A 14,641-nucleotide genomic window follows, 5' to 3' on the forward strand; every position below is an offset into this window, starting at 1 on the left:
ATCCTATCATTTTCTCTAATGCTGTATTGCTTTCGACCAAGAAATTCACTCCACGAGGAATGAAGTAACGCATTGGGCTTTTGCCTATGGAATTTACTGGACTAATTGTGTACTCCATCACCAAGAAGTATCTTATTGAAGATACATTGAAGACTTAGTTATGGTGCCTTCTGGGAGATAGCCCTTTTTTGATATTGTCCTGTAGGATGCAGTATATGCTCTGAACTAGTGTCCAATATTCAGCACTCTTTTTTCCTGTTCCTTTTATCTATTGCTGTTTAATCACCTGCAAAATGTAATGGTTTAAAACAGTTACAACCCTTACTTTGCTTACAAATCTGTAATTTATGCAGAGCTTGGTGGGAACAGATTTTCTCTGTTCCACTATCCACTTTACATCAGCTGGAGCAGCTGAAAGATTGGGACTGGAATCATCTGAAGACTCCTTCTCTTACATGTCTGGTTACTGATACTGGTGTTGGTCTAGTCCTTAGCTGAAGCTGTGGCCAGAACACCTACTCATAATCTTTCCACAGCACTGTTTGGTTCCTCACAATATGCTAACTGGGTTCCAAGGATGAGCATCCCAAAGAAGAAAAATCTGGTTGGAAGTGATAATGCTTTTTCTAAACTCACAGTGGAAGTGATGCAGTGTCACGTTAAGCCACAGTCAATTTATTAGAACTTAGTTACTAAGGTTATCAGTGTCTAAGGAGAGGGGATTAGATGACTCCTTTTTTATGAAAGAAGTGTCGATAAATTTGTGGATGTATTTTTAATTGACACATAATAATTGTACATATATATGGGGTACAGTATTTGATACCTGTCTGTAATAATTGTTTTGGGAAAATTCAGTATCCACTCTTTTAGCTATTTGAAAATATATAATAAATTATTGTTAACCATAGTCACCCTGCAGTGTTATAGAGCACCAAAAATTATTCCTTCTACCTAGCTGTAATTTTGTATATGTTAACCAACCTCTCTCTATAGTATCCTCTCCTTCACCCTTCTCAGCCACTAGTTCCACTATTCTATTCCCTACTTCTCTGAGATCAACTTATTTTTCTTTCACATATTGGTGAGAACATGCAGTATTTATCTTTCTGTGCCTGGCTTATTTAATTTAAGATAATGACCTCCAGTGCTATCCATGTTGCTGCAAATAACAGAATTTCATATTTTTAATGGCTGAATAGTATTTCATTTTGTATATGTACCACATTTTCTTTATCCATTCTTTTGATGGATACTTAGGTTGACTCCATATCTTGGCTGCTGTGAATAGTGCTGCAGTAACTATGGGAGCACACATATCTCTTTGACATACTGATTTTCTATTCTTTGGGTAGTAGTGGGATTGCTGGATCATATGGTAGTTGTAGTTTTTTGAGAAATCCACACACTGTTTTCCGTAATGGTTGTACTAATTTACATTCCTATGAACAGTGTATGAGTTTCCCTTTCTCTGCACCCTCACCCTCTGGATTTGTTTTTGTCTTTTTCATAGTAGCCATTCTAACTGTAGTGAGGTGATAATTCATCGTGGTTTTGATTTGCATTTCCCTGTGATTAGTGATGTTGAACATTTTTTTCATGTATTTGTTGGTCATTTATATGTCTTATTTTGAGAAATGTGTATTCAGATCATTTGCCCATTTTAAAAGTATTTGTTTTTTTGCTATTGAGTTTTTTGTACTTTCTGGATATTAATTCTTTGTTGGATGAATACTTTGCCAGTATTTTATCTCATTCTATAGGTTGTTTCATTCCTCTATTGATTGTTTCCATTTCTGTGCAGAAGCTTTTTAGTTTGACATAATCTGATTTGTCTACATTTGTTTTTGTTGCCTGTGCTTTTGAGAGCTTAGCCATAAAATCTCTGCCAAGGCCAATGTCCTGAAGCATTTCTTCTGTGTTATCTTCTAGCAGTTTCAATGCGTTTTATATTTAGGTTTTTAATCCATTTTGTGTTGATTTTTGTATAGGGTGAGAGGTGGGGAGGCTCATTTCTTTCTTTTTCATGTGGGTAGTCAGTTTTCCCAGCACCATTTATTGAAGAGATTGTTCTTTTCCAAATATGTTATTGGACTTTGTTAAAAATCAGTTAATTCCCAGGCATGGTGGTACATGCCTGTAGTCCCAGCTACTTGGAAGGCTAAGATAGGACGATTGCTTAAGCCCAGGAGTTTGAGACCTGCAGTATACTGTGATTGTGCCTGTGAATAGTCACTGCACAGCCTGGGAAACACAGCAAGACCCAGTCTTAAAAAAAAGGGGTGGGGAGAGCTGGGTGCAATGGCTCACACCTATAATCCCAGCACTTTGGGAGGCTGGGTGTTTGAGACCAACCAGAGAGTTCGAGACCAACCAGGGCAGCATGGCAAAACCCAGTCTTTACCAACAAATACGAAAATTAACTGGTTGTGCATAACTGTAGTCCTAGCTACTCAGGAGGCTAAAGTGAGAAGATTACTTGAGCCTAGGAGGTGGAGGCTGCAGTGAGCAGAAATCACATCATTGAACTCCAGTCTGGGTGACAGAGCAAGACCTTGTTTTTGGTTTCTGTTTGCATTTACATTTAGAATTTAAATTTTATATTTATTTTTAATTTTTGTGAGTACATAGTAGGTGTATACCTTTATGGGATATATGAAATCTTTTGGTACAAGCATGCAATACATGGTAATCACATCATGGAAAATTGGGTATCCATCTCCTCAAGCATTTATTCTTTTTATTACAAGCAATCCAATTATACTCTTTGAATTATTTTAAAATGTACAATTAAAGTATTATTGACTATAGTCCCCCTGTTGTGCTATCAAATACTGTCTTATTCATTCTTTCTAATATTTTTGTATGCATTAGCCATCTCCATCTCCCCCACCCCACCCCCAACTACCCTTCTCACCCTCTGGTAACCATTCTCCATATTCATGAGTTCAATTGCTTTGATTTTTAGATCCCACAAATAAGTGGGAACGTGATGTTTTCTTTCTTTGCCTGGTTTATTTCACTTAATATAATGACCTCAGTTCCACCCATGTTGTTGCAAATGACAGGATTCTGGTATTTTTTGGGGGGCTGTATAGTACTTCATTGTATATAAGTATCACATTTTCTTTATCCATTCATCTGTTAATGAACACTTAGATTGCTTCCAAATCTTGGCTATTGTGAACAGTACTACAACAAACATGGGAGTGCAAATGTCTCTTTGATAATACTGATTTCATTTCTTTTGAATTTATACCCAGCAGTGGGATTGCTGGATCCTATGGTGGCTCTATTTTAGTTTTTTGAAACTGCTTAATGATTCTCCATAATGGTTGTACTAATGTGCCTTCTTACCAACAGTATATGAGGGTTCTCTTTTTTCCACATCCTCGCTCGCATTTGTTATTGCCTAACTTTTGGATAAAAGCCATTTTAATGGGGGTGAGATAATATCTCATTGTAGTTTTGATTTGCATTTCTCTGATAATTGATGCTGTTGAGCACTTTTTCACATCCCTGTTTGCCATTCGTATGTCTTCTTTTGATAAATGTCTATTAAGATCTTTTGCTCATTTCTTAATCAGATTATTAGATTTTTTTCCTATAGAATTGTTTGAGCTCCTTATATATTCTGGTTATTAACCTCTTGTTAGATGGATAGTTTGCTAACATTTTTCTCCCATTCTGTTTGTTGTATCTTCACTTTGTTGATTGTTTCCTTTGCTGTGCAGAAGTTTTTTAACTTGATGTGATCCCATTTGTTCATTTTTGCTTTGGGAGCCACCGTGCCCAGCAAGAAATTTCATTGGGATTTTTTTTATATTTTTTCACTTTCAGTCTATGTGTGTCTTTACAGGTGAAGTGAGTTTCTTACAGGCAGCATATAGTTGGCTCTTGGTTTGTTTATGTATTTTTTAGAGATGGAGTCTTGCTCTGTCACTCAGGCTGGAGTGCAGTGGCACAATCTTGGCTCACTGCAACCTCCACCTCCTGGGTTCAAGCGATTCTTCTGCCTTGGTCTCCTGAGTAACTGGGACTACAGGCACCTGCCACCACGTCCAGCTAATTTTAGTATTTTTAGTAGAGACAGGGTTTCACCATGTTGGCCAGGCTGGTCTCAAACTCCTGACTTTAAGTGATCCTCCCACTTCAGCCTCCCAAAGTGCTGGGATCACAGGCGTGAGCCACTGTGCCCAGCCTGGGTCTTGTTTTTTAATCCATTCAGCCAGTCTATATTATTTAATTGGGAAATTTAATTTATTTGTATTCAAGGTTATTGTTAAAATATGATATTTTATTCCTGTCGTATTGTTGTTTTCTAGTTGTTTTATAATTCTTTGTTCTTTCCTCCCTCTAATCATTTATCTTTGCAGTGACAAGGTTTGATTTATTTTTCTTTTTCATTTGTGTATCTTTTCAACCAGTGAGTTTTGTACTTTTGTGTTTTCATGATGGTAGTTATCCTTTTGCTTCCAGATGTAGGACTCCCTTAAGTATTTCTTGAAATGATGGTCTAGTAGTGATGAATTTCTTCAGTTTTAGTTTGGTAAAATTTTATTTCTTCTTCATTTTTGAAAGATAGCTTTATTGGGTTTGATATTCTTGCTTGGCAATTTTTTTTCTTACAGCACTTTGAATATATCATTTCATTCTCTCCTGGCATGTAAAGTTTCTGCTGAGAAAAATTATGTTAGTCTAATGGGGAATTTCATGTATGTGATTTGACATTTTTTTCTCGCTGTTTTAAAAAATTCTCTCCTTGTCTTTGACTTTTGACAGTTTTATTATAATGTGCTTCAGAGACCTTTTTGGGTTGACTATATTTGGAGACTTTTTAGCTTCCTGGATGTAAATGTCCATATGTCTCCAAAGTCTTAGAAAGGTTTCAGTGATTATTTTATCAAATAGATTTTCTATTCGTTTTTCATCTCCTTTCCTTCTAAAACATCCAGAATGTGATTATTTGTTTGCTTAATAGTCTTCTCTAAGACTGTAGGCTTTCTTTATTCTTTTTAAATTTTTTTTTTTCTATTTTTAGTCTAACTGGGTTATTTCAAAAGACCTGTCTTCAAGTTCAGAAATTATTTTTTTCTTCTTGAGCTATTGTTGAAGATCTCTATTGTATTTTTTATTTTACTTGTGGAATTTTTTAGCATCAAGATTTCTGTTTGGTTCTTTTTAAAAATAATATACATTTCATTGTTGAATTTCTCATTCAGAGCATTAATATTTTCCTGATTTCATTTAAGTGTCTGTACTTATCCTGTATCTTACTGAGGTTCATTAGTTTCCATTCCTTTTTAGGCATCTGTTAGCTTTCCTTTTGGGGAATGTGTTACTGGGGAATTATTGTGTTCCTTTGACAGTGTCGTGTTTTCTTTTTTTTTTATGTTTTTTTGTGTTCCTATGTTGATATCTGTGAATCTGGTGAAACAGTCACCTCTTCCAATTTCATGGAGTAGCTTTCACTGGGAAAGACTTTTTTCCTGTAGTTGTGACCTATAGAAAGGATTGCTTAGGGTGCTTTGGCTTTGGTTCTGAGTGGGTGCAATAATGTAGTCTCCACATTTGATCTTAGGCAAAAGGCTGAGAAGCAATAACAGCTACGTAGTCTCTGTGTGATTTTAACAGCATCAGCAGTATTTAAGTGCCACAGTGGCATAGACTGTAGATATTTGTGGAGGCAATCATGTAGTTTTGCTGGTGATAAGTGTTCGTTGGTGGCCAGTTCTTGGATTATGGGAGGGTGCTTGCCTGGAACAGCAATACCATTGCCAGCTACGGTGGGCACCAGGTGGGTTGGTCCTCAGTCCGTGAAGAATACACCATGTAATATCTCTACCTCTGGAGGGGGTGGGGTTAGCAGAGGTGGTAGGTGCTGAGTAGACCAGTCTTCTGTCCCTGGGAGAAATATGCACATGCCATATCTCCACCACTGGATGGGGCAGGGTTGCTGGCAGCAGTGGGTGGTAGGTGGGCAGGTCCTTGGTCCCTTGGGACTGTTTGAGGTACATGGTAGCTCTGCCACTGGAAGGGGGCAGGGTCTCCAGTAGTGACAGCCTCTAGGTAGGCTGATCTTTGATCTCTAGGGGTGCCTACGTATAAGGGAGCTTCATTACTGGAGGGGGTAGGGTTGCTGGCAGCAGTGGGTACCAGGTGGCTGGGCATGCACACTGGCTCCGCAACCCTTGAGGGTGACCTCTTTACTGTGCTGGACTACCTGTTTCCTGGAGCTTATGCTATGTGGGCTTTAGTGCTGGAGTCACGGTTCTACTGCCAGGTCTGGCTGGGCTATCAGCACTGAGTCTTCTGTATGGGCATGGTGGAGTTACCGCAGGGCCCCAGGGATATTGGAGACATAGGGGCCGTTGGCTCCTGGGGCAGGATGTACTTCAGCAGTGGCTTCTTACCCAAAACAGTACCATGCCATGACAGCGTAGGTCCCAGGGAGTATGCAGGAGAGGGCTCATCGTGTATTTGTGGATGTATTTTAAAACCCTGCCATAGCCAAAATAAATAGATTTAGAAACAAAGGGATATTATACCTAACGACCCACTTAAAACAATTTTTTTTTTTAGATTTCCATTCTCTGAAATTCTGGGCTTTGGCAGTTTAGAGGTTTATTTCTAAAGAAAGGAGTTCAGAGTTTAGTTTCTAAAGAAAGTTAACCCCAGCAAAGGCTAAACAATGGTTCCTTTTATTTGGAGCTGAGACTGCCATCTGACCACTTTCTATATCTTCTGTCATTGGATAAGCAAGAGAAAAAGGTGAAAGAGAGGAAGAAGTTTATGGTATTGATCAATGTGATTAAACTTATCATCAAGCAAAAAATAGGTTTGCTGTTATACCTTTAAACAGATAGATCTACTGAATACTTGGGTCTCTTAGAATGAAGGTACTGGCTGAAAGTAAAAGGAGCATGAAATCACTGATAGAGATAGGAAGTCATAAATGAAGGGAAGGCCTCATGATCAGGGGAAGAATTAAGAGCTGCCATCTTGTTTTTGTTTTTTTGATGTTCCATGTATTCTTTTATGTGTTTTCACTTTTATTTTCTTTCTTTAGCCTTTATACTTCACTATTGTATATACGGTGTGATACTGTTGTAAACTTCATTATTTAGTCTATAAGTATCAGAATGTGGATATGAAGTCAGTACAGAACTTGAAGAGGAATGACCACCAACCAGACTTGGTGATGGATGGTTCTAGACTTAGAGATGGGTTGATGGATGTGGTAACTGATGACACATTGGATTGACTTCTTTGGAGAGTGACAATGTGAGTGAATCTTTGATTGCATAAAGGAAAATTGCAATATTTTAAGTGGCAATACTTTTTTGAAATATAAACATTGGAAGAAATGGTTATATTGGTGTTGGGCAACCAAAGGGATGACTTTGTGTTTGACATTTTTGTGCTTTTATTTTCTGCTTGTCTGTCATCTGAGCCATCTTTCTATGTGCGTGGAATTCCTTACTGTATGTGTCTTGGTTGTGGTGAGCAATACTCTCACTATATAATGAGGATAGTTACTCACTTTTATAGTTAAAGTATATGCATGTAACCTCAGCTTGACTAATCATATAACATCTTGATTGCAATCTCATGAAACTCTGAGCAACAACCAACCAACTAAACTGCTCCTGAATTCCTGAGCTACAGAAACTCTGTGAAACAATAAATATTTATTATTGTTTTAAGTGACTAAGTTGTGGAATACTTTGCTATGCAACAATAGATAACTAATATACCTTCTCTTCCTCATGAGGATTGGAAATGTCACAGCACCGTCACAACTCTGACAAAGGTATTCTTACCACCATCCTCTTCAATCTACCATTTAATTCTTTGCCTTCTCTTGCAAAATTGCTAGGAGGCTTGTCCTGGCAGAATTCCTTTAACAGTCTTTTTAGCATTTTCTGTATGAAAATATTGGTTTCTTTATTCAAAATGTAAGAAGCCTCGACACCTATTATATTGTTCTCAGCTTTAAAGACTTCTGCCATAACTCCTAGATAATATGAAAAGTTTAACATCCTTCTTTATTTTTGACTCCCATTCTCACTTCTATCCCCCATTATATGTACAGTTATCCCTCAGTATCTATGGGGGATTAGACCTCCAGGACCTCCTCTGATACCAAAATCCAAGTATGCTCAAGTCTCTGATGTAAAATGGGACCGTGTTTGCATATAACCTAAGCACATCCTCCTGTATACTTTAATTTTTTTATTTTTAATTTTATGGGTACATAGTAGGTGTATATATATTTATGAGGTACATGAGATATTTTGTTAGAGGCATACAATGGCAATAATCACATCAGGGTAAATGGGGTATCTATTACCTCAAACATTCATCATTTCTTTGTGTTGAAAACATTCCAATTTTACTCCCTTAGTTATTCTAAAGTGTGCAACAAATTATAATTGACTGTAGTCACCTTCTTGTGCTATCAAATACTAGGTCATATTCATTCCATCTAACTATATTTTTGTGCCCATTAATGATCCCTACTTCCCCCACCCCCACCACGACCCTTCACAGCTTTTGGTAACTTTATCTCCATGAGTTCAATTGTTTTAATTTTTAGTTCCCACAAATTGGTAATAACAAGCAAAGTTTGTTTTTCCATGTCTGACTTATTTCACTCAACATGATGTCCTCCATTTTCATCCATGTTGTTGCAAATGACACAATCTCATTCCTTTTTGTGGCTGAATAGTACTCCATTATATACATGTGCCACATTTTCTTCATCCACTTGTCTGTTGACGAACACTTAGGTTGATTCCAAATCTTGGCCGTGATGAATAGAGCTGCAATAAACATGAGAGTACAGCTATCTCTTCAATATACTGATTTCCTTTCTTTTGGGTATATACCTAGCAGTGGGATTGCTGGATCATATAGTATTTCTATTTTCAGTTTCTTAAGGGAACTTCTATACTGTTCTCCAGAGTGGCTATACTAATTTACATTCCTGCCAACAGTGTATGAGGGTTTCCTTTTCTCCACATCCTCACTAGCATTCGTTATTGCCTGTCTTTTGGATAAAAGCCATTTTAACTGGGGTGAGATAATATCTCATAGTTTTGATTTGCATTTCTTTGATCATCAGTGATGTTGGTCACCTTTTCATATACCTGTTTGCCATTTGTATGTCTTCTTTTGAGAAATATCTATTCAGATCTTTTGCCCATTTTTAATTGGATTATTAGATTTTTTCTTACAGAGTTGTTTGAGCTCCTTATGCATTCTGGTTATTAACCTCTCGTCAGATGGATAGTTTGCAAATATTTTTTCCCATTCTACATGTTGTCTCTTCACTTTGTTGATTGTTTCCTTTGCTGTGCAGAAGCTTTTTAAAATGGGACATGATCCCATTTGTCCTTTTTGCTTTGATTGTCTTTGCTTTGGGGTTTTAAGAAATTTGCTTGGCTGGGTGCAGTGACTCATGCCTGTAATCACTTTGTAAACACTTTGGAAGGCCAAGGTGGGTGGATCACTTCAGGCCAGGAGTTTGAGACCAGCCTGGCCAACATGGCAAAACTTCATCTCTACTAAAAAAACATAAATTAGCCAGGTGTAGTGGGCCATGCCTGTAATTCCAGCTACTTGGGGGTGGGGGTGAGGCATGAAAATTACTTGAACCCAGGGGGTGGAGGTTGTAGTGAGCCAGTATTGTGCCACTGCACTCCAGCTAGACAGAGTCTCTAAAAAAGACTGCTGAGCTCAGAAAGCTGAGGTGGGAGGATTGCTTAAGTCCAGGAATTCTGGGTTATAATGCACTAGGCATCTGCACTAAATTTGGCATCATGTGGTGACCTCCCAGGAGCAGGGAACCAGACCACCTGGTTGCCCAAGGAGGAGTGAACTGGCTCAGGTCAGAAATGGAGCAAGTCAAAACTTCCATGTTGATCAGTAGCAGTATCATACCTGTGACTAGCTCTGCACTGGAGCAACATAGTGAGATCCCATTTCTAAAAAAGGAAAAAAGAAAAAATTTTGCCCAGACTAATGTCCTGGAGAGTTTCCTCAATGTTTTCCTTTAGTAGTTTCATAGTTTGAGGTCTTAGATTTAAGTCTTTAATCCATTTTGATTTGATTTTTACATAAAGGCAAGAGATAGGGGCCTGGTTTCATTCTTTCACATATGGATATCCAGTTTTCCTAGCACCATTTACTGAAGAAACTGTCCTTTCCCCAGTGTATGTATTTGGCACCTTTGTCAAAAATGAGTTCATTGTAGATGTATGGATTTTTTTCTGGGTTCGTATTCTGTTCCCTTGGTCTGTGTGTCTGTTTTTGTGCCAGTACCATGCTGTTTTGGTTACTATGGCTCTGTAATATAATTTGAAGTCAGGTAATGTGATTCTTTCAGTTTTGTTCTTTTTGCTTGGGATGGCTTTGGCTATTCTGGGCCTTTCATGGTTCCATATAAATTTTAGGATTTCTTTCTATTTCTGTGAAGAACATTATTGGTATTTTGTTAGGGATTGCATTGAGTAGATTGCTTTGGGTGGTGTGGACATTTTAACAATATTAATTCTTCCAATCCGCGAACATGGAATATCTTTCCATTTTTTGTGTGTCCTTTTCAATTTCTTTTATCAATGTTTTATAGTTTTCATTGTAGAGATCTTTTACTTTTTTGATTAAGTTTATTCCTTGGTTTTTATTTGATTTGTTGTTATGGTAAATGAAATTATCTTCTTGAATTCTTTTCAGATTGTTCACTATTGACATACAGGAATGCTACTGATTTTTGTATGTTGATTTTATATCCTGCAACTCTACTGAATTTGTTTATCAGTTCTAATAGTTTTTTGATAGAGTCTTTAAGTTTTTCTCAATATAAGATTAAATCTGCAAACAAGGATAATTTGACTTCTTCCTTTCCAATTTGTATGCCTTTTATTTATTCTCTTACTGTGTTGCTCTAGCTAGGACACTGACTACTATTAAAATGTTCAGTAACAGTGGTGAACGTGGGCATCTTTGTTGTGTTTCAGATCTTAGAGGAAATACTTTCAGTTCTTCTCCATTTAGTCTAATACTAGCCATGGGTCTATTGTATACGGCTTTTACTGTATTGAGATGTGTTCCTTCTATGCCCAGTTCTTTGAGGTTTTTTTTTTTTTAATTGTGAAGTGATGGTGGATTTTATCAAAGGCTTTCTCAACATCAATTGAAATGATCATATGATTTTTGTCCTTTATTCTGTAAATAGGATATATCATATTACTTAATTTGTATATGTTGAATTATCCCTGCAGCTCTGGGTTGAATCCTACTTAGTTGTAATGAATGATCTTTTTAATGTGTTGTTGAATTCTGTTTGCTAGTATTTTGTTGCACCCTGTTTCTTTTTTTTTTTTTTTAAGACAAGTCTCGCTCTGTCACCTATCACCCAGCCTGGAATGCAGTGGTGTGATCTTGGCTCACTGCAGCCTCCACCTCCCAAGTTCAAGCGATTCTCCTGCTTCAACCTCCTGAGTAGCTGGGATTATAGGTGCACATCACCATGCCCTGCTGATTTTTGTATTTTTAGTAGAGACAGGATTTCACTATGTTGGCCAGGCTGGTCTTGAACTCCTGACCTTGTGATCTGCCCACTTTGGCCTTCCAAAGTGCTGAGATTACAGGTGTGAGCCACCACACCTGTTCTATACTTTTAATTATCTCTAGATTACTTATCATACCCAATAAAATGTAAATGCTACATAGTTGTTATACTATATTGTTTAGGCAATAACAAGAAAAAACTGTACATGTTTAGTACAGATGGAATTTTTTTCAAATATTTTTTATTTGCAATTACTTGAATCCACAGATGTGGAACCCATGGATATGGAGGGCCAACTGTCCTGTGATGTGTTCATATAATCTCTCAGATTCCCTGTGAATGCCTAATGATAGCAATGTGCCATCGCCTAAGGAATATTCTCAAGTCAACCTCACACACCTGAAGTTATTCACATGATACGAGGTCAAGTCCTAGGTCAGCTTTTGCTCTTTAAGAATTCACATTATTTCTACAAGCCCCCAAGAGCTTAACTAATTTGTAAAATAGTACTAGCAATGCTTTTCTCACAAGGTACTTCTGAGGTATATTGTAGTTCTGTTCTTTTTGAGCCTTGAAACTTTGTTTTAAGCATTTTAGTGCAAAAAAATATGGATTGTACATGAAAAAGTTTAACATCCTAAAAGAAACCTCACATGTATAATAAATAAAAATGTAGTAAATATAAAAAGTAAATAAGAGTTCTAGATGGCTTCTGCTTCCAAATAAACCGGATTTGTTATCATGAAATCATTCTCTGAAATTTGATCTTTCTTCTGCCAATTACCTGAGCAAGTTAATTAATTTATCTCTGGTTGTTTTTTTTTTTTTTTCCCCAAGATGGAGTCTTCTGTTACCTGGGCTAGAGTGCAGTGGTGCGGTCTCAGCTCACTGCAGCCTCCAACTCTGGGATTCAAGTGATTCTCTTCCCTGAGCCTCTCAAGTAGCTGGGATTACAGGCATCCGCCACCACAGCTTGGCTAATTTTTGTATTTTTAGTAAAGTCAGGGTTTTGCCCTGTTGGCCAGGCTGGTCTTGAACTCCTGACCTCAAGTGATCTGTCCACCTCTGCCTCCCAAAGTTTGGGATTACAGGCATGAGCCACTGCACCTGGCCAATTTCTCTCATCTTCTGTTTCTTTATCTGTAAAATGGGAATAAAAACGGTACCCATCTCATATGGGTCTTCTGAGTTTAAATGAGATGATCTTAGCATAGCATGTAGTATGCAAGAACTATTTAATATATTTTAGGTATTATTTTAATGATCAGCTTGCCCAGGAAATGTTGACAACATATTATAATTTCCTAGGGTCAACTGTCTCATAAAGTTTTATGTAATATAGGCTCTATCACTTTTTAAAAGTTTTCAAATCAGCTTAAAATTTTCTATTTTTCTTGCCTCCTCTCTTGCTTTTACAACCTGGAAAAGGTCTTGTGAAAAGCTTTTTTTTTTTTTTTTTGGTTGTTGTGGTGGTTGTTTTCAGATTGCCCTGGTGCTTCACATGTTTCTGGCTCCATGTTCAGTCCATTTGCTGAACACAGGGCAAGTATCCAATATGTCTTTGCACCATACTCCAGAGTTGGCATCTTGTTTACCAGAGGGGAGAGGTGAATGTTTCACATTTTTTGTTTGTTTGTTCAAGAGGAATTAATATATTTTGAAAATATATTTAAAAACACAACATCATTAGAGCCTTGATTTATAGCCACCACTGTCTGTTAGTGATTGACATATTAATTTGTGTATTTTAAAGACGGATTTTTAAATGAATAGAATGAGACTCATTTAAGTAATGCAGAAATGCTAAGCAAACTATTTTTTTTTTTTGAGCAAGTGAGTTTGTTTTCTTGCCCTGCTACTGACACAGACATCAGTCCATTTTAAACACATCAGTTCTAGAAATATATTTAGAGTTCCAGGCGGAAATGAGCCTGTAAGAGTCAGTCAGTATTCAAGGATTAATCCACTCCTTTTGTATAACAATTTCGTTTTATTTGTTGTACGTTTTCTAAGTTTTTCCTTCACTATAAAAGATATCTATCAGTTGGTTAAAGCAGGATGCAAATGTGGTAGGAATTGTGACTTAGCAGGAATTGGCAAATTTTTCTGTAAAAGGTCGGTTAGTAAACTAAATAAACTTCTTAATGCACACCTATCGTGGATAGTAATCAGATTCATGGAGAAACTGAGAAGCTGCATAATTTCTTTATAGCCCTTTAATAATCTTCTTCAAATAAATAAGGGTGTTATGATATATAATAGACTACAATATTATCATTAAATAATTATGCAGAAGTAAAGCAAGATTGTATAAATATACATGGACACTCAGAATGCTTAAAATTTTTATGTCCAAAGTTGTGTACTGCTTTTATCCTGGCAGAAAGACTTCCATTTTATCTTTCTTTTTCTTTTTTTCTTTCCTTTTTGAGACGGAGTCTCGCTCTGTCACCCAGGCTGGAGTGCAGTGGTGCGATTTCAGCTCACTGCAACCTCCACTTCAAACTATTCTCCTGCCTCAGTCTCCCGAGTAGCTGGGATTACAGTCACACACCACCACACCCAGCTATTTTTTGTATTTTTAGTAGAGATGGGGTTTCATCATGTTGACCAGGCTGGTCTCAAACTCTTGACCTCAAGTGATCCTCCTGCTTTGGCCTGCCAAAGTGTTGGGATTACAGGCAAGCAAGAGCCATTGTGCCTGGCTAACACCTCAGTTTTAAATACAGTCTTTACAATATCGTTTTGCAGTTGTCAGAATCATGGTGCTGAATGGTTCATTGTTCAACAGTTCATTTATTTGTGAACATGCTGAGAAGAAAACATCCTTCGGTTCTTTTATCTCTTTCTGTCTATATATTTTACATACCAATATTAGACACATAAACCAGTCCATTTTCCATTTCAAAAACTCTTTGACCTTCTCTAGCTTTCCCACTGGAGGGCAGCAGAGAACCATCCAGGCCATCCTTGATTTGGAAAAAACTACTGTGACAAGTTAGACTTTAAAATACTTAATACTTATTTCCCACTGATGAAAAGTCATAACCAGAGTATCTTTTCAGG

This window comes from Aotus nancymaae, unplaced genomic scaffold (genome assembly GCF_030222135.1).
Source record: "Aotus nancymaae isolate 86718 unplaced genomic scaffold, 86718_ANA_hifiasm-v0.15.2.pri h1tg000038l, whole genome shotgun sequence".
Classification (NCBI taxonomy): Eukaryota; Metazoa; Chordata; class Mammalia; order Primates; family Aotidae; genus Aotus; species Aotus nancymaae.